Source organism: Odocoileus virginianus, chromosome 18, assembly GCF_023699985.2.
Source record: "Odocoileus virginianus isolate 20LAN1187 ecotype Illinois chromosome 18, Ovbor_1.2, whole genome shotgun sequence".
Taxonomy (NCBI): Eukaryota; Metazoa; Chordata; class Mammalia; order Artiodactyla; family Cervidae; genus Odocoileus; species Odocoileus virginianus.
Genome location: NC_069691.1, coordinates 30954938 through 30981120, shown reverse-complemented (window position 1 = coordinate 30981120; position 26183 = coordinate 30954938). Strand labels below are relative to the sequence as shown.

At 41.1% G+C, this 26183-nt stretch overlaps 1 non-coding gene across 1 annotated transcript; it reads left to right on the top strand.

The window, feature by feature from the left end:
- Positions 1–20443: 20443 nt before the first annotated feature.
- On the top strand, positions 20444–20515 carry TRNAH-GUG (transfer RNA histidin (anticodon GUG)). The gene has a single exon. It is a non-coding gene; the product is annotated as a tRNA-His (tRNA).
- The last annotated feature ends 5668 nt before the right edge of the window (positions 20516–26183 follow it).

Here is a 26183-nt window from a genome sequence, read left to right as displayed (position 1 = left end):
TTCCTGAAAATTCAAATTAAAACACTGAGAACTGAAACCATGGTGGGATTGAGGGTGGGCAATAGAAGATGTCTTATAAGAAAAATATCCCCACTAGGATGAGTTTTCACACTCAAACTTAAACGGAAGATGAAAGAAATCTTGAGTCACTAGAAGTTAATTAAATTATACCAACAAATTCTAAAATATTATGAAAGTTGTGGGGCAACTGGGTATTTGGACATTAACAAACTTACTTTAGACCTGACAGGGTATTGTGGGTTTGGGGTTTAATTTTTCCTTTTTTTTCTTTTTGATAGTTAGATAGATAGATGAAAAAAAAAGTAAAAGGGTTAGTTGCTCAGTCGTGTCCAACTCTTTGCAATCACATAGATGGTAGCCCATCAGGCTCCTCTGCACATGGAATTCTCCAGGCAAGAACACAGAGGCGGGTTGCGATTTCCTTCTCCAGGGTATTGTGGGTTTTTTTTTTTTTTTTTTTAAATTTATCTTTCAGAGATACTTACTGGAGGAATCCTAATATCTTATAGGTACATAGTAAAATATTCATACAAATATGTATTTCAGCTTTGATTTGCTTCAAAGTCAAATAGAGAGGAGAAGTGTATGGGAATATAAATAAAACATGATTGGCCAAGAGTTGATCAATATTGAAGCTGGATGACAAACACATTAAATGTTTAGGATACTATTCTGACCATTTTATCTTAAAAATGTTTCATAATAACATTTTAAAAGGAAGAATATTATAAAGTGTGTCAGGTACACAAAGATGTAATAAAGAATAATCAGGTAAACACTGTCCAGCTGAAGAATTAAAACATAGAAATGTAGCTGAAAAAATTTTTAATCAACTCTTTTACTTCAATTATCTGGATATATGTGTGGTGTCTCATTGGGAGGGTAGTGGCTAGTGTTGACTCATTAGAAATTGGTGAGACTTCAGATGATTACTCCAGCTAGATAGAGTAGATCTGGATTCAGGCCTTAAGGCAATGTGGTACCTGCCCTGGAGCTAACTCAGGCCTGAGAATCCAAAACCCTGGATCAAAATCCCTGCTCAAACTATAGTTGTATGAACTTCTGTCAAGTTCCAAACTTTCTGACTCCCATTTCCTCACATATAAAAATTATGTTTAGTAATACTGGCCTTGAAGGATTACAGTCAGTGTCTATAAGTCACATAGTTGGCACTGGCCAAACAGTAGCTATTTTATTTGATGTTTCGAAAGAAGACATTTGGACATTTCTCAACTGAAATATATGGGCATCCCTGAATAAGCAGTAAATAAATAGTTTACGCCTAGTTGATAAAATAAAGTCCAGTTTGCTACTAATCAAAGGAAAAGAGATTATCACTTTGAAAAAGTTTTAATAGCACCCAGGAGCAGGGAGGCCAAAGTTAGGTTATTTATGAGTTTGGGGACTCTTGAGTTAAGGTAGATCTTTCAATGCAATATAAGGGAGCACTTAATATGAATTGGGCAGTATTTGTTATGTTATGGTTGAATACTGGTATACACAGATTTGGGAAGATTTCAAAAGGAGTCTTAAGGAGTAAATCATCTTCTGAAGATATTTATTGCCCTGAGATGGAGAGGAAAATGGCAACCCTCTCCAGTATTCTTGCCTGGGAAATCCCATCCCTGGCAGGCTGCAGACCATGGGGTTGCAAAAGTGTCAGACATGACTGAGTGACTAAAGGACAACAAATTGCCCTGAGAAAGGGGTTATGAATGGAGAAAGAATAAATGGATTTGAGGGAAGTTCTTGAAATGAACAACAACATTACCTGCCACTTCAGCTTTCTGGGCCAGAGTTTCCTAAAAAAGTAAAGTTAAATTAAGGCTGTCAAATACTAACTTGTGTTCATGTAAACAGTAGACTGAATAGGTATAGGTGATCTTTGCTCTTGGTTATATAGAGGCTCTAAGAAATATTTTTTGTCATTTGAAGTTTTATTTTTTTGGTCCTAACAGATGCAGGGATTATATGATGTAATAATACATTAAAAAAATAACTTCCTTTATGCTTATATTGCAACTCATACATTTTCTATTGCTTTTTGTCCCTCATTTGAATGTTTCTGATTGTCTTTAAAATACTCTTGTAGCTTAATGCCAGTGGTCCTTAACCTTGCCTGCACATTAGGATCACCTGGGGATATTTTGAAAGTCCCAAAGCCCAGGTCCATCTCAGGCCAATTAAATCTGAATATCTGGAGTGCAGTCTGGGCAGTAGTAAACTTAAACTCCCCCAGTGATTCCAATGAACATCCAAGGGTGAGAAAGAATGCTTGCCACCTAGCTGGAGAAGTAAAACCTTGGCCGGGGAATTATAAGACTCTTACTAGACCCTGACACTGACTACTGAGTACTGAAGGTTGGAGCATCACTCTGATGCCCTCGGTTGTGGTGGTGGTTTAGTCACTAAGTCATGTCTGACTCTTGTGAGCCCATGGACTGTAGCCTGCCAGGCTCCTCTGTCCATGGGATCCTCCTGACAAGAATACTGTAATGGGTTGCCATTTCCTTCTCCAGGGGATCTTCCCAACCCAGGAATCAAATCCAGGTCCCTTGCATTACAGGCAGATTCTTTGAGCTTTCTTTCACTTTCACTTTCTTTGACTTTCACTTCACTTTCTTTGACTTTGACTTTGACTTTCTGAGCTACAAGGGAATCCCTTTCATGCTCTTAAACTTTAGTATAAATATTAATAATGACAGAGGTGCTATGGACAAACATTCTGCCCTTTAAAATATGACTTCAAATCGCATCAAATTTCTCAGGGACTTCAAGTTCATGGCAATCTTCCTCTTTGGTATCCATTCCACCAACTTCCTTTTCTTTACTGTCTTATCATAGTGGTCTTCCTATATTCTACTCTAGTATTAATCCAAACAGGGCATCACTCCATTTCTTTGATTTGCACCTGTACCCCACCATCGTATCACCTCCCCACTCCACATACATGCTCATATCAAACTCCTGCAACTGTAGCTGACATGGCTGGAGACTGGAAAGACAGAAGGGGTTTTTCATTGCAGAAACATGAAAAGCTTAATGTGGAATATCAGATACGGATGGTCTGAGAAGTCATTTGGCCACTTTGCATCCTGTACAGTTACCACCCCATCTACCTTTCTTCTCCCAATCTCGTTATTCTTTGCTCTTCTCGCAAGGCAATATTAAAATTCTTACCATTGTCTTACAAAGAGCATTCTAGTTATTTCCAGCCTAGTCCCCATTCTCAGCTTTGGAATCCCCTTCATATATCCAAGGACTCCTACTGTCTTCTGATAAACAAGGAAATATCTTTTCCAGGCAGCACCTCCCTGCACCTCCATCCAAAATCCTTTAAGGAAAACAAAGTGCTAGGGAAATCTTACTATCACTCTCCATGGAATTACAATAGTCCCTTCCCAGCTCCTTAAACCACAAGGGCTTCCCTTGTAGCTCAGCTGGTAAAGAATCTGCCTGTAATGTGGGAGACCTAGGTTAGATCCCTGGATTGGGAAGATACCCTGGAGAAGGGTACCCACTCCAGTGTTCTTGCCTGGAGAATATCATGGACTGTACAAAGTCCATGGGGTCGCAGAGTCAGACATGACTGAGTGACTTTCACTTTCACTTTCCTAACTCCTTAGAATACATAAACAGTTAAATTAGTTTAGATTTTAAATAAAAACTTTTTTGCTACAATAATTTAGCTCCTTAATTCAGCCAGTATTTATCCATACTGGTAGTAAGAGAGGTAGTAAGTAGGTAGTAAGAGATATGTAAAGTAAATAGATGGCAAATTTTCCTGGAAGAATTAGTTTAGTTGAGGATGTAAGACAGACTTGTAAGACATAGCTAAAGTATATGTACCACAGGAGATTGATTATAAGTCTCATGAACTTAACTTCTAAGAAATTATTTCAGTTCATTGGCCTTTACGTTTTGAGATCCATATACTCAAATACTATATTGTTTGCAAAGAACCAGGCTTTTTCTCAATCCCATTTACATGGTCAAACCACAAATAGTTATGTACCTATTTGAATTTTGGTTAAGTTTTCTCTGACTTTACTGGTCAGAAACACAGATCAGTACAGCTCAAAGAATGAATAGAGAACTTCCATTTCCAAAGTAGATACCTAAATCAACATTTCTTCTATATACAACCAAAATTCTTGTCTAAAATATATTATCATCTTAAATCTATCAATGAACTTTCAAGAAAGGAAGGAACTCAGCCCAGTAACTGAGTGAAAAAAATTGACATCTGGAATTCTATGCCTAGTAAAAATATACTTCAGTAATGGAGATTAAATCAAGACATTTTTCAGACACACGAAACAGCAGACTCTCTAACGGCAGTACTAAAGGATATTCTTTGAGCATTGAGAAAATGCTCCCAAATAAAACAGAGGATGAGATGGTTGGATGGCATCATCGACTCAATGGACATGAGTTTAAATAAACTCCAGGAGTTGGCAATGGACAGGGAGGTCTGGCGTGCTACAGTCCATGGGGTCACAAAGAGTCAGATTGAATGACTGAACTGAACTGAAAACATCTGAGATGCGAGAAGGAAGGAAGAACACAGAAAGTGGTAAATATGTAAGCTAATAGAAATAACTGTCGGCTGCATAAAACAGTGAATAATGTCAAGCCAATCTCACTCAAGCTGCTGCTGCTGTGGCTAAGTCGCTCAGTCGTGTCCGACTCTGTGCAGCCACATGGACTGCAGCCTACCAGACTCCTCCGTCCATGGGATTTTCCAGGCAAGAGTACTGGAGTGGGTTGCCATTGCCTTCTCTGATCTCACTAAGGAATATAGCATAAATCCTAGAGAAAACCCTGGAAAACCAAACCAGTAGTGCCTTCAAAGTAAAACACACAAGGACCAAGTTGGGTTTATTTCAGGAAAGCAAGTTTGGTTTCACATTTGAAAAATTAGCATACAAACTGACTGACTAAAAGAAAGGGTGTATGACCATCTCAGTAGATAACAAAATGTATTTGCTAAAGTCCAATATTCATTTCATGATCTAAATTCTACAAAAGAGAAACATTTCTTAGGCAAACTGGCAATAGAAGGTAACTTCTTTAACCTGGTAAAAGATATCTACAAAAACTAATAATAAATATCTTATTTAGTAATAGATGTTAAAGTTTTCTTTAAGATCAGGGAAAAACCAAGAATGTCTGTTATCACCCCTTTTATTCAAACATGTACTGTATACACAGGCCAACACAATAAAACAAGGAAAAGAAATAGAAATTATCAAAATGATCATAATTTGCGACTGATATATATGATTATGAACATAGAAACTCACCCCTAAATGTACAGGTTAATTAGTAGAATTAATGAGAGGTTTGGCAAGGTTGCTAAATAAAAATCAATATAGAAAAATTACATTCCTAAATACCAGCCAAAAATTGTGGGTACAAAAGACCACTATATACATACTGCTGCAAATAAACAGTCTACAGCTACACACAGCCTCGAGGGTGAAGCTCACATACGTTAACAGTGAGTATAGGAAACAAACTGCAAAGGAATGCATACTGTACTCCCATTTATATAAAGTTCAAAACCAAGGAGAGTTAAACAATTTATGGCTGAAGAATACTCACATAAGTGATAACACAATAAAGAAAAACAAGGAAAAAGTTATCACAAAAATGAGGGTATTGATTATCCCAGTGAGGAGGCAGAGAATGTACAATAAGGACTGAGGTGGTCCCAGCAGTGTTATTTTTTTGGCTTGGTTGACCTTATTTCTAGTTTTTCATTATTAAAAATGTACATAGGACATATTTCACATTTTTTTTTGAGAATTCAAAGAGGGAATGGGGATAAGGAAGAAATATCAGTCAATGTCAAATGTCTACATAAGGAAATGGTGGCTGTTTCATCTACATTTTGTTTTTATTTTGTTTTTCTGGTTACATTTCTGAGTTTTCCAGCACTTGATCATGAAAATAAATCTTGCTGCCTGGCATGAAGTTGGTAATATCTTCAGAGATAATCTACTCTTATTTGGTCAGAGCTTTAGCAATTACCATTATGATGTTTACATCCAAATCTTTTATTTTCATTGCTTCCTATAACATGTGTGTAGGGCTTTCCTGGTGACTCAATGGTTTACAACCCACCCGCCAATGCAGGAAAGGTGCGTTCAATCCGTGAAACAGGAAGATACCCTGGAGAATAAAATGGTGACCCGCTCTAGTAGTCTTGCCTTGGAAATTCCATGGACAGAGCAGCCTAGCAGGCTACAGTCCATGTGGTTGCAAAGAGTCAGACATGACTTAGTGACTAAACAACCACCACCCATGTGTCAGTTACTTTGGGACATTGCCTTCTAGTATTGCTACTTGAATGATCTACTGTCACTTAAAATCAGTTTCTGGTTTGAGAACTTGTGTTGAGTTTGTGAACATTCTTCTTAGTATACTCTCTCTCTAGGTAAATTCATTCATTGCCTTGATTTTTATACCACTTATATACATGCAATGTCTCTTATACATCTTATTTCAACCTGAAGTCTCTTTTCTGAGTTCTAGGTTCATATATTCAGTTGACTACTTGATATCTCAATCTGGCTGTTTCACTGGTATCTCAAGCCAGCATATTGAATATGCAATTTTTCATAACTAGAGGCATGAAAATCATAAGCAATGCTTGGAAAATGGCAAATAGTTTTGTTTTGCTGGTCTGTGGGGAACTGGACAGGGATGTAGAAAATGTAACTAGTTCAGGAAAGGAATTTGGAAATAGGAGTCCAAAGTAAGAAAATATAAACACATGTTCAACACTGGCAAACAACTAATGACTTTCACTTTTTTATCTCACCTGGCTAAGAAAAATTCAAAAAATAATGATGAAAACAATATTCATGGCATTCTACATAAATACAATAAATTTCATATTTAAAAAGTATATTCATATGGGGTGGGAGAGGAATGGGGTAGGGGAAGAATGGATTGGGAATTTGGGATTAGAGATGCAAACTATTATATATAGAATGGATAAACAACAAAGTCCTATTGTATAGCACAGGGAATTGTATTCAATATCTTCTGATAAATCATAATGGAAAAGAATATGAAAAAGAATGTATGTACATATGTATAACTGAATCACTTTGTTGTACAACAGAAGTTAACACATTATAAGTCAACTATACTTAAATAATTTCTTTTAAAGTAAAAAAGTGTAATTAGGATAATAGTTTGGGGACATATAATACTTAAGAGTTTTGCTTAAGAGTTTGGACTTTGTGGATAACAGGGAGTCACAGAGGGATTTTTATTTTCTGTTAGTTCATGTAATAAATAGTAATTGATGACCTGGTATGCACTAGACACTGTGTTTGGCACTGGGGGATACATCTGTGTATAAGTCAGAGTTAGTCAAGGTTCTTGAGAGTGTTAGGAAGTAGAATGCATTGGAATTGGTGTCAAGTTAAAACAAATGTGATGAGAAGCATGGCTAGGCAAAGGGACTGAGGATGGCAGCAAGTTATCTTCTGGCTTGGGATATTGAGGGAATGGAGTGCTTTTACCTGTGGAAGGTGATATAGAAAAAGAGGAAAGGTGGGTGGCTGGGGATACCTGTCTTATCTTAGACCCTGAACCTGAGATGACTCCGGGACTTCCGGTAAGGAGATTGAATAGCTAATTAGACACGTGGGTTTGTGTTGTAGGAAAGCAACTGAAGCTGGAGGTATTGGTTTGGGATTCCATCTATAGGAAGTTAGCTGAGCATCATGGATGGAAATGGGTGGTGGGAGATTGCCAAGGAGGAGCAAGAAAGTGATAACTCACATCACATGCAAGAAAAAATGTGGCACTGGCAAGCCAGGTAGTCCCAGAGTTGCCACAACTAGTTATGTAGCCTTGACTTACCTTCCCCAGTTTCTGTGAGTCTGCCTCCTGCTGTCTTGTTACCTCTTCAGGGATGGAGAAAGCCAAAACTACACGTAAATAGAAGAATCACAGGATAGTCAAGTTGGTTTAAAGCCTTCTGAAAACTCTGCCTGCCACCTCACCCAGAATTTGTTGAGTCACAAACACTCCCTCCCTGTAAGCATGGGGTGCCACACTCCATGGCAGGTTGCAAACACTGTACTGGATAAAAGTTACATGTTTGTTGTTAGGACCATTATTAATACCATTATTACAAATAAAAATAACAGCTCTTGGTTTTAGGGGGTTGAGTTATATCCTCCTCCAGTAGATATGTTGGAGTCATAATTCCCACAGTACCTCAGGATGGGACCTTATTTGAAGATTGGGTCTTTATTGAAAAATCAAGTTAACATGAAGTCACTAGGATAGATCCTAATTCAATATGACTTGCAGCCTTTGAAAAGAAAGAAATTCGGACATAGAGACAGATATGCACTTGTGGAGAATGGAGTTGAAGGGAGCAATTAGGGTGATATGTCTGCAAGCCAAGGAAAGCCAAGGCTTGCCAGCAAACACCAGCAGCTGCAGGAAAGGCATGGGACAGGCTCCCCCTCACAGCCTCAGAAGGAACCAGCCCTGCTGACTCCTTCCAGAACTCCACAACTGTGAGACAACGTACTTCTGTTGTTGAAGCCACCCAGCTTGTGCTACTTTGTCATAGAAGCCTCAGAAAACCAACACATGGTTGCATACTGCTCAAATTTTTATCAAATGCTTTTTTTGCTTATTCTCTTTGAATCCTTGCAGTCTCCTGTGGAAGCCGTTATTAGCGATCTCCTTTCTGGGAGAGGAAACTAAATCTGTTTAATGGAAAGAAGCATAAAAATTTTAATGGAAAGTTAGGACATTTTACCCATGGGGCACAGCATTATGTGAATGGTACTGAGTTGGTCAAAAAGTTCTTTTGGGTTTTTCCAGAACATCTTCTGGGAAAATTCCAACAAACTTTTTTGCCAACCCAAGAAATAGTGGAGTATGTTGCTAAAGCACATTGTAGGTTTGACTTCCAGCTCTGGTGGCTGAGGCTGTGTGGTCCTGAGTAAGGTCATTAACCAATTCTGCACCTTGGTACCAAAGAGAAAATAATAACATTTAAAGTAATACCTGGGCTTCCCAGGTAGCTCAGTGGTAAAGAATACACCCACCAATGGGGGAGACGTGGGATTGAACCCTGGGTTGGGAAGCTCCCTTGGAGAAAGAAATGGCAACATATTCTAGTTCTTGCTTGGCAAATCCCATGGACAGAGGAGCCTGGTGGGCTACAGTCCATGAGGTCACAAAGGGTTGGACATGACTGAGCAGGCATGCAGCTCAAGGTAATACCTAAGGTTCCCATGAGGATAAAATGAGCTCATTCTTGTGAAATGTTTCATGTGGTACCTGCTATATTAATAGGTGCTCAACAAATTGTAGCTATTTTAAAATAATTATTCATGGGAAATTGCAGGGAGTGAAGAAGCCCTTCAGTAATTATGAGGGTCATGCATTCATAGATGCCTCTCATAAATGTACTGTGTGAAAGACCTGTACTAAATGCATTATGTATATTTAATGGTCTCTAGGATTCATGTCAACTGCTCCTTATTCCACAGGCAAACCCAGCTAGGTGGTGATTCTGCCCCAGGGCCCATTCAGTCATCAATGGGAGATTTTCTCTCTCTGGGTTGAGTCCATTGTAACCTTCCAGCAACACTTTGTGGTAGGAATAAGTATTCAGGCCATCACATTAGAAATCAGTCAGGACAGAAAGGGAAAGGATTGGAAGTTATATGCAGCTGGGAATCAATCAGTTAAAAGGTCAGGAAGTAAAGCTCAGTTTTTGATATAGATGGATCCTACATGCTTTGAACTTTAAAATCATTGCATAAGGTTTCACTATAAGCAAGTTTACTATGAAGGGATTTCACCACACAAATAACAAGTACTGGAACTCAATCACCATCCTGAATTTTAAAAATGCAATTAAAAGTGGTGCAGACCCACAGAGCCTTGCCAAGCCCTGCTTTAAATAACAGTTTAGAGAATCACAATCTTCAATTACTTTTGGCAATGTCTTGGTTTTTCATGAGGCACTATAGGTTATTAAATGTCGTAGCTATTTAGCTTGCTAATGAATAGTTTATCCTACATTCAATTAGGCTGGTTTTCCCTCCTTTTTTTTCTTTCTGTCTCTTTTTGTTTGTTTGTTTCAGCCCACTCAAAGAATTGATGATAATTAAGGGAAAGCTGTCAGGAGGCCAGGTATTTCATCCAAAATTTCTTATGGTTCTAGGGCTACCTAGTGTAGAAATCTGGTTTCATCTTGTAAACTTAATATCCATCTTCCACATCAGCAGTGGCTACCATAATGATTATAATAGTAAAAATAATTGAAGTTGTATGTTCTGTGTAGCATCTTTCAAATCACTGTCAATGTTTCACATTTTTCTCTTAATATTTTTGTGTAGTAGACAAGGAGCAGATTTATTATTCCTTTTAAAGTCAATGAGGCAGAGGAGGTTTAAATGAATATTCTCAGATTAGAAACTTCATCATGAATAAAGCAGAAAAAAGCATGAACAGGTAATATAGTGTTCATCCATCAAGCTGTCCATTTCCCTGGTCTGTCTGTCTGTCTTTCTTGTGATCGAAGAATTGAGATCAGGGGATGCTATTGGTATTTTCCTATATTTCTAATCTCCATATTATTGAGGTCTGATCTGTTGGGTAGGCAGTCCCTTCCTGATCTTCAGTGGTGCTTATTTATTTCATAGCCCCACTTCAGGGAGATTATGGCCCCCCGAATTATTGACATTCACAGAAGAGGTCAGAGTTGGACAAAGATCCATATGCCATTCAACAAGAGTGTACTTGTGAAATTTATTTCAGGAAAGGCAAACTTAAGCTCATTGATAGCAAAACACCTAAACTTAAGGAAAAGAGGTCAATTTAAAAGGTCTTAAATATTTAGTACTTCATTCTGCAGCTCTAAAGGGAGACCGAACTTTAGAGTTCCAATCCACACCCAAGCCAACTAATTTTTTAATCTAGTCAGCCTATGCTCTGTCCTAAGCACTAAGGTTAAGTGTAGGGGAGAGAGAAAGATGAGTACGATATAGGCCACACCTTGGCAGAGATGCGTCATGGATTTGTCCCAACCCCACACTCACCAGTGCCAAGTATCTTGTATGTATGAGAGCTGAGTCACTATAAGAGCAAATATTGTTATGTTAAAATTTTTTAGAGTAGGGCTATCTTATAATAATATTGATGCCATAATGTGATAATTTTTTGTATATTTAACATGGTTCAGGATCTATGCAAATATTTTACTGCATTATCTCGTTTAACATACATAACAATTTAGGTCAGTACATACAATTTAATCCATACAACAGTAAGTAGTAAATACTGTTTTGTTTTTATTTTTTAACTAAAGTATAATGAATTTGCATTATTAGATTAACTTCATGTGTATAACATAGTGACTCAGTAATTTTACAGATTCAGTTCAGTTCAGTTGCTCAGTCATGTCAAACTCTTTGTGACCCCATGAATTGCAGCACGCCAGGCCTCCCTGTCCATCACCAACTCCCGGAGTTTACTCAAACTCATGCCCATTGAGTCGGTGATGCCATCCAGCCATCTCATCCTCTGTCGTTCCCTTCTCCTCCTGCCCCCAATCCCTCCCAGCATCAGGGTCTTTTCCAATGAGTCAGCTCTTCGCATGAGGTGGCCAAAGTATTGGAGTTTCAGCTTCAGCATCAGTCCTTCCAATGAACACCCAGGACTGATCTCCTTCAGGATGGACTGGTTGGATCTCCTTGCAGTCCAAGGGACTCTCAAGAGTCTTCCCCAACACCACAGTTCAAAAGCATCAATTTTTCAGCACTCAGCTTTCTTCACAGTCCAACTCTCACATCCATACATGACCACTGGAAACTCCATTAAAAGTTATTACAAGAAAAAAAAAGAGCAACTTATCATCGCCACTGTAAGGAACAGATCTAGAGAAAGAGGCCCAGCTGGTGAGCCAGGGCCCTGAGCTTTCTCTGCGGAGGGGTTCTGAGGAATGACTCATGGCCCCTACATGTCTAAACTATCCCTTCTTCCTCCAGCTCCCACCCCAGAGCTCTTTTCCTTCCATCCTCACACTTACCTCCTGACTAAACCGGTCCCAGTGTTGGCTTCTTTGGGCAGAAGGGACAACGTGACTGTCTGAAACCAGGGCCAGCAGGCTGCGCTCTGGGGGCCCCCTTGGTTCCGATGCTGCGTCTGTGCCTCTGTCATTCCCACTGTGTGTCTTGGGCACTGTGTGTCCCCAGCTCTGGGGTTGGAGCTCCCGTTCTGACAGACCCTCAGGCGTTCTTCCTTCTGGTGTCTGACAAGCCACTTATCGTCTGAATCAGAGCCCAGTGTAAACCTCGGCCCCCTCTGGGTCCTGGCATACCTCCACTCCTCTGATGACCCCTCATCCTGATCTGAAGCTCAGAGTGGCTCCCTCCCATGTCTGGTCTGACTCAAACATAGCTAATAATTATTAAGCACTGACTATATGCCCAGTGCTCTTTCAAAGCACAATGCAAGTTTACTTGATCCTCATGATGAACCTGTAAAGTAGACATTATTATTTTTTATTATTATCATCAGGCTCCCTTGGTGGCTCAGATGGTAAAGAATCCACCTGCAGTGTGGGAGACCTAGGTTCAGTCCCTGGATTGGGAAGATCCCCTGGAGGAAGGCATGGCAACCCACTCTAATATGCTTGCCTGGAGAATCCCCGGGGACAGAGGAGCCTGGTGGGCTACAGTCCATGGGATTGCAAAGAGTTGGACATGACTGAGTGGCTAAGTACAGCCCACTGTTATCACCATCCACTTTTAATAAAGGAAACTTGAGAATCTCAAGAATATACAAGCAACTTCTCCAGCTCAACTCCAGAAAAATAAATGACCCAATCAAAAAATGGGCCAAAGAACTAAACAGACATTTCTCCAAGGAAGACATACAGATGGCAAAAAAACACATGAAAAGATGCTCAACATCACTCATTATCAGAGAAATGCAAATCAAAGCCACAATGAGGTACCATTACACGCCAGTCAGGATGGCTGCTATCCAAAAGTCTACAAGCAATAAATGCTGGAGAGGGTGTGGAGAAAAGGGAACCCTCTTACACTGTTGGTGGGAATGCAAATTAGTACAGCCACTGTGGAAAACAATGTGGAGATTTCTTAAAAAGCTGGAAATAGAACTGCCATATGACCCAGCAATCCCACTTCTGGGCATACACACCAAGGAAACCAGATCTGAAAGAGACACGTGCACCCTAATGTTCATCGCAGCACTGTTTATAATAGCCAGGACATGGAAGCAACCTAGATGCCCATCAGCAGATGAATGGATGAGGAAGCTGTGGTACATATACACCATGGAATATTACTCAGCCATTAAAAAGAATTCATTTGAATCAGTTCTAATGAGATGGATGAAACTGGAGCCCATTATACAGAGTGAAGTAAGCCAGAAAGATAAAGACCATTACAGTATACTAACACATATATATGGAATTTTAAAAGATGGTAACGATAACCCTATATGCAAAACAGAAAAAGAGACTCAGATGTATAGAACAGACTTGTGGACTCTGTGGGAGAAGGCGAGGGTGGGATGTTTCAAGAGAACAGCATCGAAACATGTATATTATCTAGGGTGAAACAGATCACCAGCCCAGGTTGGGTACATGAGACAAGTGCTCGGGCCTGGTGCACTGGGAAGACCCAGAGGGATCAGGTGGAGAGGGAGGTGGGAGGGGGGACCGGGATGGGGAATACATGTAAACCCATGGCTGATTCATTTCAATGTATGACAAAAACCACTGCAATGATGTAAAGTAATTAGCCTCCAACTAATAAAAATAAATGGAAAAAAAAAAAAAGAAACTTCAGCACAGAGAGATTAAATCATTTCCAAAACTGTCAGCCCCAGAACCTTCAGCAGCCTATGTTGAAGTTTCTTTAAGAAAAATAGCTCCATGGTGATTGATTAGAACCCTCATGGCCATAACTCCAGTATGCTAACTGGTCCCCATCCTGCCAACACTTCTTTTCCTTAAAACCTCAAGTTCCTAATATGATGGGAAAAGGAAATCTGATGTGGGTATGCCCTGGCTCTCCACTTTTAGGCAGTCCCATTCTCTACCCTCCCCCTTCCTCGGGGGTCCTGTTGCCACCACTTTCCCTAATTTTCTGCTGCCCCAGGCCTTCAGCTGTTCATATGATCACTAGTGGCTCAGCCCCCCTCATAAGGTTTCCAAACAGAGGCCTGGCCCACCAGATCGTAAAGGTTAGGCCCACATATTCCAGAGGGCCGTGTCAGATGAGGAATTCTATTAGAAAGCTTTGCATCTGGAGTTTTCTAATGGTGCCTTCAGGCAAAAAAATTAAAATTAAACCAACAACCCTTCCCTCCACTCCCCCCCCCCCCCATTCCTGCTTTCCCCACAGCAAGATTTCTGACTTGGTTAAATCAAATTCATTAATAAGCAAGGGGGACAAACACTCCAGGCAGTTTACCCTTCAAAATGTAAACTGTTAAAACATTTCGTGGTTACAAGCATTATGAAAAAGAACGCATTTTTTCTCGTGTTTTGTGATATCTCATAATCAAAGATTTTCTGATACATGCAGGGAACACTATGGAGATGGTCACAAGCAAGGTCATTTCACTTTCAGCATTCTTTACAGTAATGATAACATGCCTGAAAGTTTAAAACCAGCAGCTACAATTTACCTGGTCTTCCTCTGCTGTCGGCCACTGTTTTCTTCCCCCTGAAAATATTCTCAGGGTTGTGTATGAGCCATCCACAGATCCCGAATGCCCTTGTGTGTGTGTGTAGCCAGTTTGTTCAGCTTTCTCCTCCGTCCGTTCTTCCCTCCCTTCCTCCCCGCCCCTCCTCTCTCTCTCACACATACACACACGCATCAGACACACAAACCCTGTTCCCTGGTATGGGGCTGAAGTTACAGAGAAAGAACCCAAGGGGAAAAAAAAAAAGTGGTTTTAAGGTCCCTATAAAGTCACGGCTGGTTGGGGCCTGACGGGTTGGGGCTCGGGAGGGGAGGGGACAGAGGGGACTTCTTTGCAGGGGGTTCCCAACCTGTCTTTGTCTGAAAACTGGGCACTGGGCCAGTTCCAACCCAGAGGATTGCCTGGCCTCCAGCCCAGTGATGGATCTGACTGTCATTTCCCTAGCCCCAGTAAGGGAGGAGGCAAGCTAAGAAGAGGGGTGAGGAGGAGGAAAGCAGAGCTGAGTCTGGGAAAAAGGTAGGAGGGGTGACACGGGAGGAAGGACTCAGCTGGGGAGGTGGAGGCCTCCCCCAGCCCCAGAGCCTCTTGTCAGTCCCCGCTCCCCTGTTAGAATCCATTATGAAAAATCAGGGGAAGTAACGACTCCATCAGAAAGAGCGTCTTGTGTTCCGGCAGTGAGAGGAAAGGCAGGAAGGCTGTTGCTCTATCACTTCTAGCAGTGAGACAATGCTGGTTAAAATCTTATTTTCTTATTTAAAAGTCTTATTTTTAAGAACTTCCTGAAAAGGGAAGCCTGCCTTCTTCTTTGGGAATGAAATCTGTAGCTAAATGCTCCTCACCAGCAAGAAATTCTTCTTTACACACAACTTAAATCAAAAGACCAACCCCTCTGTATTTAAAATATGTTGCCAGGGCAGGGAAATGAGGTTCATGACATTTAGAAGCTGACAAAAAGGACAGCTTCAGTGAGAAGGAAAACAGTATAGTTATAAGGACTCATCTATTTTGATTGATTTCTTCACTTCAAAATCTTTACACCTGGGTACTCTTTGTGAGGGCTTCCCAGATGCCTCAGTGGTAGAGAATCAGCTTGTCAATGCAGGAGATGCAGGTTCAATCCCTCGGTTGGGAAGTTTCTCTGGAGGAGGAAATGGCAACCCACCCCAGTATTCTTGCCTGGAAAATCCCAAGGACGGAGGAGCCTGGGAGGCTACAGTCCATGGGGTCATAAATAGTTGGACATGACTCAGTGACTACACACAGATTGTGACTGTATTTCTCTAAATTAAATGTGTGTTTGCATTCGAAGTGTGAACAATATGACAACTCCTCTAGACCAATTCCCCTCACCTTACTGATGAGGAAATAGAGATCCAGAGAGGTCCAGTCACTAGCCCAAGGTCACACAGGTAGAAGGACTGGAGGAAGGACACGGGACAAAGCAGTCTCACTCACTCTCCCTCTTTCACTCTGGTTCTCCACCAAGTGGTACCACGCCTTCCCTGGCTTTCTCTACTTCAGTCTGATTTTAGCTAACTTTAAGCAACATACGTGTGCGGTGTATGTGTGTGTTCCTTTTCATGACATCACCTTATATATTCTATCTTGTTATTTATCTGTCATTCACCTGTAACTGTCTCACTAAACAGAACTGCATGAAATAGTGATACATATCTCTCTGATTCTCTCTTGAATCTTTAATATTCAGAAAAATGACTGAACTATAGCTGGTCCCCAGTCAAAGTCTGTGGGAGATATGTTAGTGGGAGGGTGAAAATAACATGAGTGCTGACACAGTAAAGTCATCAATAAATTACAAAGAAGCTGAAAAGGCAATCAGAAGCCATGTTTTGATTCCATCAATTTAACCCCTTTGAGGTGGGTTGTACGTGTTGGTGTTTATAGAAGAAATCTGAGTGTATATCTCTAACAAGGCAGTGCTGGTCAGGAGGAAAGCCTGGAGGTTGTACAAAAGCCCACTCCACTTTAACAGGCGGGAACATTTCGGAGTCTACCTCAAGACGACTGACATTTCTAACTAAGAGGAAGCCCATGTACACACCAAAGAGAAGCTCTGTGTGGTGAACCCCATTCAGAGGCTGGGCCTCGCTCCTGTGTTTGGAAATGTTGTTCTGTAGTCATATCTGTCTTCAATCTGCATCCTCCCAGACTTCCCCAAGCTGCTTTTCCACTAGTACTGTGGCTGGAAGTCAAGAATGCTGTTCACCCAAGACTTTCAATTCTGACTTGCAGGCATCTGGCCCAGCGCTCTTCCTGGCGCTTCTGTAGCAGTCATGTGACCAGTCCTAGCCAATGAGCTTCCAGAAGAGCTTTTAGTTATTGGTTCCAGACACTGAAGAGCTCTTTCCATGTGTAAAACAGTGAGGGGTGTTCCTGGAAGAAGTTCTTCCTTTAGGCTGAGTCTCCGAGTCAGGAGACACAGAGCAGTGAACATGGAACGCCAGCAACAGAAAAACCTTCTTTATTCTAAGCCACTAAGATTTGGGTTTTGTTACCATAGCATAACCTAGCCTGACAGGTATAATGTGTGAGGTAATCTGAGGGTGGTAATGACTGTGACACCATAGTATTGCATCCTTTGAAGGGAAAGTTCTTCCCTTTTCACATTCCTCCCAGCTATTCAGATGAGTTGAGGAAAAGATTAGATTAGAGGCTATTATGTTTTAACAGCTTTCCTACTATTGCCCACCTTCCTTTTGAACTGAGAGCTGAGCTTGGGCTCAGAATATTTGGCCAGAATTTAATTTATTTTGTTTTCATAGATTATTTTATAATGGTCTCTGGGGAACATGATCCTGTTCGTTTTTGTTTTTTTTTTCTTAATTTATGGAATGTCACAAAATTTCCTTTGAGAATATATTTATTTAAACAAAAGAACTACCATCTCTACAGTGTTTACTATGTGACAGGCCAACTTTAAGTTTTAGACATGTCATTACCTATTCCATCATCGGAAGAATTTTATGAAGTAGGTACCATAATATCTCCACTTTGCAGATGAAAAAACCGAGGCACATAGGCTAAGAAGCAACCCAAATTCCCCCATTTAATAAGTGACAGAGCCACAGTTCAGTTCAGTTGCTCAGTTGTGTCCATCTCTTTGCAACCCTATGGACTGCAGCACACCAGGCTTCCCTGTCCATCACCAACTCCTGGAACTTGCTCAAACTCATGTCCATTGAGTCAGTGATGCCATCCAACCATCTCATCCTCTGTCGTCCTCTTCTCCTCTTGCCTTTAGTCTTTCCCAGCATCAGGGTCTTTTCTAATGAGTCAGTTCTTTGCATCAGGTGGCCAAAGTATTGGAGCTTCAGCTTTAGCATCAGCCCTGCCAAAGAATATTCAGGACTGACTTCCTTCAGGATTGATGGTTTGATCTCTTTGCAGTCCAAGGGACTCTCAAGAGTCTTCTCCAACACCACAGTTCAAAAGCATCAATTCTTCAATGCTCAGCCTTCTTCATAGTCCAACTCTTCACTTCCATACATGACTACTGGAAAACCATAACTTTGACTAGATGGACCTTTGTCAGCAAAGTAATGTCTCTGCTTTTTAATATTCTGTCTAGGTTTGTCATAGCTATTCTTCCAAGGAGCAAGCGTCTTTTGATTTCATGGCTCCAGTCACCATCTGCAGTGATTTTGGAGCAAAAGAAAATAAAGTCTGTCACTGTTTCCATTGTTTCCCCATCTATTTCCCATGAAGTGATGGGACCAGATGCCATGATCTTAATTTTTTGAATGTTGAGTTTTAAGTCAGCTTTTTCACTCTGCTCTTTCACCTTCATCAAGAGGCTCTTTAGTTCCTCCTCACTTTTTGCCATAAGGGTGGTGCTATCTGCATATCTTAGGTTATTGATATTTCTCCCAGCAACCTTGATTCCAGCTTGTGCTTCATCCAGCCTGGCATTTCCCGATGTAATCTGCATATAAGTTAAATAAGCAGGGTGACAATATACAACCATGACGTACTCCTTTCCCAATTTGGAACCAGTCCTTTGTTCAGTGTCCATTTCTAACTGTTGCTTCTTGACCTGCATGCAGACTTTAGAAAATCTGTTTCCACAGTTTGTACTCTGACAGTTGATTTAAATTAAAACAAAAACAAAATCAGAGATGTCCCGTTTGTTCTGTTGGTATGTGCCCATAGCAAAGAGTTTGAGGGTGGAACATGAAAGATGGTGTTTCAGGAACCTCCTTTTGGCCTGCAAGGAGACGTGTTCTGCACCCTGCCACAGAGTGACCTTTGACCAGATTCACCCACCTGTATTCCTGTTGAGGCCAGAGAGCCGTGCCTTGCTTATACAAGGCTCAGGGACTCAGGGCAGTACTTTCGTGACCGTGGAAAGAAAATGGACTTGTGAGAGCTTGAAGGAAGATAGAAGGGACTGTGGTCTTCCCAGGTGGTGCTAGTAGTAAAGAACCCGCCTGCCAATTCAGGAGACATAAGAGACTCAGGTTTGATCCCTGGGTTGGGAAGATCTCCTGGAAGAGGGGAGCAACCCACTCCAGTATTCTTGCCTGGAGAATCCCATGGATAGAGGAGCCTGGCGGGCTACAGGCCATAACATTGCAGAGTTGGACACAACTGAAAAGACTAGCATGCACATGTGCAGTGTTATATAGGTGTCAGAGGGGAGGCAGGGAGTGACCATTTGTGTCTGAAGCTTTTATCTGCAGAAATACCCTTTTTTCAGAAGCACTGGATTTCTTGGCACCCACTCAACAGATGAATTCAGTTCTTGCCGCCCTATATACAGTGCCAGCTACCCCAACCATTCTGGGCCTCTCCATTCAGAAGGCTTAAAGGAGACACCCCATAACACTCCAGTGATTACAAAGAGGATGTTGATGTGTTTTTTTTTTATGGTTTTCAACCTTTGGGGAATATCTTGTCCAGACTACTTTAATTTTTGAAACAAAGAAATTTCTTAAAAATGCCTCCTTGAATCTTACTTAGCATGAAGCTCTCCAGTTTCTTCGAGTGGAAGAAATTAGGAAGCTAATGTTATTAGGAAGCTGTTTTTTTTTTTTTTTTTTTGCATTATTGTGACTTCAAGACCCAAATATTCTAGAAAAAAAAAACAACAACTTTAAGGATCAATGGATTTGAAAGAAGGCCTTTCCTTTATCAGAGCATGCTCACCCTGGCTTCTAATAGGAAGAGCAAGTCTTCCTGACTCACTCAGGTCCTCAGTCCATTTTGTTCTTGCCATATTTTTTTTATATCTCTGCTGCCTAAGCATATGGAAAGAAGGCTTGTGGTGGAGAAACCACAAAAGAGGCTCAGATTCATATGTCATTTAATGCAATGTAATTGGTGGTGGCGGTTGAGGGTGGGAAATCTGTATTCATAATTGGTTAAAAGTAGGAAGCATGAGTCAGTAGGCTGGGTTCTCGCAGTCCGATTACTTTGATTATCGTTTCCTGACAGTGAGTCCAGTGAGTCTTATATAATACAATTTCGCCCATCAGCCAAGGAGACAAGATTCATTTCACGTTCAATCACTTCGTTATTGTTCCTTTCAATAATTGGAGATTACTGAAACCTCTTCACTAGTGTTAAGAAAATGTATGTATTTAGGCAATAGATGGCAGTGTTTCCACAAATTTTAATATTGCAATGGCTCTTAAAGACAGCCTGGTGCTCAGCTCCCCTGTAGCTTGCCGTGATCGTATAGTGGTTAGTACTCTGCGTTGTGGCCGCAGCAACCTCGGTTCGAATCCGAGTCACGGCAGGAGGGGAGAGAACTTTTGGAAGAGGATAGCACAGGTCGCAAGCTGAAGTCCATCCAATAAAATTTTGCAACCAGACATAGAATAAATAATAAAAATCAATAAAACAGAAACTGCTGCAAAAGATTTTAAACTTTAGAAAGATGACATATGCAGAGTGTCTTTATTAATGCATTAAACCTATTGCAAGTGTGTTGTGTGTGGGTTTTTTTATTTGCCTTGACGGATAATATGATAAGACTGGAGTGTAGTGGGCATGTAATTATTATTAATTACAACTACTTAAGCTCTGCTTTGAGCAGACTCGTCAAGTCTGCTTGCTTTTGAGCCTTGCCAGGGCTGTACAGTAATAACAACCCTGAATTATTTGGAAAGATATCAGCGGTAGATGTGGAAATCCTGTTTAACCAGGCATGAATTGTTGTTAGGAGGGTTTTTTTTTTTTTTCAGGATGACAGAGAGAAAATGAACTGTCCCTTATCAGTAATTGCAGGAAACATTTTGTTTCTATGATATGAACTGGCTGTAATTTAACTTTCCTGCCTCATTGGATAATGTAAGGAGCCAGTTGTTGCTCAAAATGAGATTCTCTGAAGTGGGCATTTGGGTCTGATAAAGGGCATATTCTAAGTAGACAATGGGGCTCAAGCAATAAATAATGTCCATATATGGTGAAACTTTTTTAATGACATTTTCCAAAAGACTGGGGTTTGTATTATAAATGGCTAAATGTTGAATTAATATGAGTAACACAGCTTTAATGGGTCTTTCTCCAGGATTTAAAAACATGAACAATACTGCCTGAAAATGTCAAATGTAAGCATGTTATAATGAAGTTTACTGCTCACTAGAAAGTATTTTTTAAAGCCTTTAGCCTCTGTTTCATGGATGGCCTATCAAGAACTCATGTTTGTTATTTATGTAACACTAAAAAGCATTTCAAATAAACATACATGCTCAGGAGAGGCACAGATTCTATTTAGTTCTTCCAGAATCAGTGAATTCTTATAAATAATATTCTAGAAAAAATTGCAAAAAATATCGTCTGTCTCCTCCAAAACAAGCAAAAAAAAGAGAGCAGTTTCTATTTGATTTTGGACCTAGATTGACCAGGGCTTCCCAGGTGGTGAGAGTGGTAAAGAACCCACCTGCTAATGAAGGAGACATAAGAGATGAGGGTTTGATCCCTGGGTCAGGAAGATCCCCTAGGGGAGGGCATAGCAACCCACTCCAGTATTCTCACCTGGAGAATCCCATGGACAGAGGAGCCTGGCAGGCTACAGTGCATAAGGTAGTAAAGAGTCAGACACAACTGAAGTGACTTAGCATACACACATAGGTTGATAAGCCTCAGAGTGTAATGTTCTAAAAAATGTGTTTATTGTTTCCTCCCAGACTCACTTTCAAAACCATTGTATACTCGGAATCTCTTCTTCCTGTGGTTTATTCTCTTGCCCTGCCCCACCCCACCTCTCAGGCCCATATTTCTCAGGAATTCTGCTCCCCCATCTCCAAAGGGTCGAGCCTGGCCTCTGCTTCGTGTCTGAATGACCTTCTCAGCTGGCTGGTACTAATAATGCTTTTAAGAAGACTGTTGAATTGCAATTATTGTTTAATTTAAAACACTTTAAGAAAATAAAAAATAAGCCCAAGCCAAGTCAGGAATCAACAGTTAGAACTGGACATGGAACAACAGACTGGTTCCAAATGGGAAAAGGAGTATGTCAAGGCTGTATATTGTCACCGTGCCTATTTAACTTATATGCAGAGTACATCATGAGAAACGCTGGGCTGGAAGAAGCACAAGCTGGAATCAAGATTGCCGGGAGAAATATCAATAACCTCAGATATGCAGATGACACCACCCTTATGGCAGAAAGTGAGGAGGAACTAAAGAGCCTCTTTTTTTTTTTCATTTATTTTTATTAGTTGGAGGCTAATTACTTTACAACATTGCAGTGGTTTTTGTCATACACTGAAATGAATTAGCCATGGATTTACATGTATTCCCCATCCCGGTCCCCCCTCCCACCTCCCTCTCCACCCGATCCCTCTGGGTCTTCCCAGTGCACCAGGCCCGAGCGCTTGTCTCCTGCATCCAACCTGGGCTGGTGATCTGTTTCACCCTAGATAATATACATGTTTCGATGCTGTTCTCTTGAAACATCCCACCCTCGCCTTCTCCCACAGAGTCCAAAAGTCTTGATGAAGGTGAAAGAGGAGAGTGAAAGAGTTGGCTTAAAGCTTAACATTCAGAAAACTAAGATCATGGCATCTGGTCCCATCACTTCATGGGAAATAGATGGGGAAACAGTGGAAATAGTGTCAGATTTTAATTTTTGGGGCTCCAAAATCACTGCAGATGGTGATTGCAGCCATGAAATTAAAAGACACTTACTCCTTGGAAGGAAAGATATGACCAACCTAGATAGCATATTAAAAAGAAGAGACATTACTTTTCCAACAAAAGTCCATCTGGTCAAGGCTATGGTTTTTCCAGTGGTCATGAATGGATGTGAGAGTTGGACTGTGAAGAAAGCTGAGCACCGAAAAATTGATGCTTTTGAACTATGGTGTTGGAGAAGACTCTTGAGAGTCCCGTGGCCTGCAAGGAGATCCAACCAGTCCATCCTGAAAGAGATCAGTCCTGGGTGTTCATTGGAAAGACTGATGCTGAAGCTGAAACTCTAATACTTTGGCCACCTCATGCGATGAGTTGACTCATTGGAAAAGACCCTGATGCTGGGAGGGATTGGGGGCAGGAGGAGAAGGGGACGACAGAGGATGAGATGGTTGGATGGCATCACCGACACGATGGGCATGAGTTTGAGTAAACTCTGGAAGTTGGTGATGGACAGGGAGGCCTGGTGTGCTGCGATTCATGGAGTCGCGAAGTGTTGGCCACAACTGAGCAACTGAAATGAACTGACTGAAGGTTATTTGTGTTCTGCTAAGAGACTGAAAATGCAAGGAATTAATTATTTGAGGAAGGAGACTGTGTCAGCCAAGATTCAGTGGTTGCAAGTGACAGAAACACGACATGTACTGATTTAAAGAGAGGCATGGATGGAGGCATAGGAACAATGGGGCTTCAGAAACAATAGGAACCAGGCTATTAAAGATGATCAAAACACAGTCTCTCCATCTCATCCCATGTCAGTTTCAGCACGTCATCTTTATTCTCTCAAACTAACTTCTACGTGGCAGAAAGTGAGGCAGGTGGCAGCAAAACCTAATCTTTACACTTACAGGATTACTGTCTGCAGGAGAGCCCCTGAGTGCTGGTACACGGAAGTCCTGGGGAAAGATCTGATTGGCTTAGTTTGGGTCAGGTGTCCATTTCTGGACCAATCAGCTACGTCCACAGGGATAGAGTGATATAGCACAAAAGGTGCCCTTCCCTTGGTCTGAAGGCCGGTCCCAAAGTGAGGAAATTGCCAGGCCTGGAACCACCTCACTCTTTTCCCATTGCATTACTTGATTCACCATTTGGTGGCTGTCTAATCCAACAAACTTCATGAGTTCAGTTCCCAAACTATTAACATCTCTGCTGACTTGTGAAAAAAGAAAAGCAGTTGGGGAGTGGGGAGGGGAGGGTGTCAGACTTTCCGGATTTGCTTTGGCTTAGGGACATAGTTGGAGGAACTGCCTGAACGAGAGACCATTTTATGTTTTCTCTCCTCTGTGTCCACCAAACGGGGACTTCTTGCCCTGGTTGACTGCTTTCCCACCTTGGCCAGGTGAGAGTATGAAGTCTTCTGAGTCTTCTGACAAAAATCCCCTTGAACTTGGGCAAGCTACCTAAGTACTCAGAGTTAAATAAATGAATGAAGAGGAGGCAGTTCATGCAAGAATTAAAAGAATAATGTACAAACAAATAAAAAACATGTAGTACTGAGGCTTGTAATACAAATTCAACACTGGCATGTAGTAGGGTTGTAACAAATAATATTTATTCTTATTCATTCAAGGTGCCTGGTGCTGTCCTCCTCCATCAGCCTCCATTGGTAGAAACTCTAGAGTGAGATTTCCATTAGGAAACAGGGTCCTTGCCATGGTTTCAGAAATTTTAAAAAGTGATAATACAGACTCTGAACCAGGGATAGCACAAGTCAGAATCCACTCAGAGACCAGATAATTATTCAAGTTTACCATCCTGGTTCATTCCTCTTCACATGTTACCATGATTGCAGATCATAAATATCAGGGCTTGTTTTCATCAACAGAGAGTTTGCTGACACTGGGTTTCCTATCTTACTTTCTTGCTCATGTTAAAATAAATTGAATTCTAATTCCAAAACCCATATCAAATTGGTTTTCAGAACTGTTAAAGCCTGAGTGATCAGATGTATAGAACAGACTTGTGGACTCTGTGGGAGAAGGCGAGGGTGGGATGTCTCAAGAGAACAGCATTGAAACATGTATATTATCTAGGGTGAAACAGATCACCAGCCCAGGTTGGATGCATGAGACAAGTGCTCGGGCCTGGTGCACTGAGAAGACCCAGAGGGATCGGGTGGAGAGGGAGGTGGGAGGGGGGACCGGGATGGGGAATGCATGTAAATTCATGGCTAATTCATTTCAATGTATGACAAAAACCACTGCAATGTTGTAAAGTAATTAGCCTCCAACTAATAAAAATAAATGGAAAAAAAAATATGATGATAAAAAAAGGAATAAATTCTAATTTTTAGTTATATTAACTTTAAGACAATATCTACTTTTGGTTTTTTAAAAAGCATTTTACAAATATCTCAACAGACCCCATTATTGCTTCCATGCTCATTTGCATTTTATACCAAAGCCTATACCTGCTGGAGAAAGGCATGGCAACCCACTCCAGTATTCTTGCCTGGAGAATCCCTTGGACAGAGGAGCCTGGTAGGCTACAGTCCATAGGATTTTAAAGAGTCGGACACAACTGAAGCAACTTAGCAGGCAGGCATACCTGCTGATATAGAGTGACTCTGATCTAATCTTTCAAAAAATATCTCTCAAAAATGTCAACTATATGACCAGTGCAAGTTTGATGCATGAAGCACTCAAAGCTGGTGCTCTGGGACAACCCAGAGAGAGAGGGTGGGGATAGAGGAGGTGGGGGGTTCAGGATGGGGAGATGTGCACCCATGGGTGATTCATGTCGATGTATGGCAGAAACCACCACAATATTGTAAAGTCATTGGCCTCCAACTTTTAAAAAAATTAACTTAAAAAAATAAAAGTCAGCTATAAAGGACTGCAGGGCAAAGGTAAGCCATTCATAAACTAGAGTCCCTGACAACTTTTTTAACTTTATGGATGAAATATTATACTCTAACAGAATCCTTGTTTGGATCACATGATTTTGGCAGCTATAGTTTTCACCAATCAATGACAGTGTTATTGTCTCGTTATTGTTCAGTCCCTAGGTCATGTCCCTCTCTTTGTGACCCCATGGACTATAGCATGCCAGGCTTTCCTGTCCTTCATTATCTCCTGAGTTTGCGCAAACTCATCCATTGAGTCAGTGATGCCCTCCAGCCATCTCATGTCCTGCTGCTCCCTTCTCCTGCCCTCAGTCTTTCCCAGCATCACGGTCTTTTCCGATGAGTCAGCTCTTTGCATCAGGTGGCCAAAGTACTGGAGTTTCAGCTTCAGGAGCAGTCCTTCCAATGAACATTCAGGACTGAT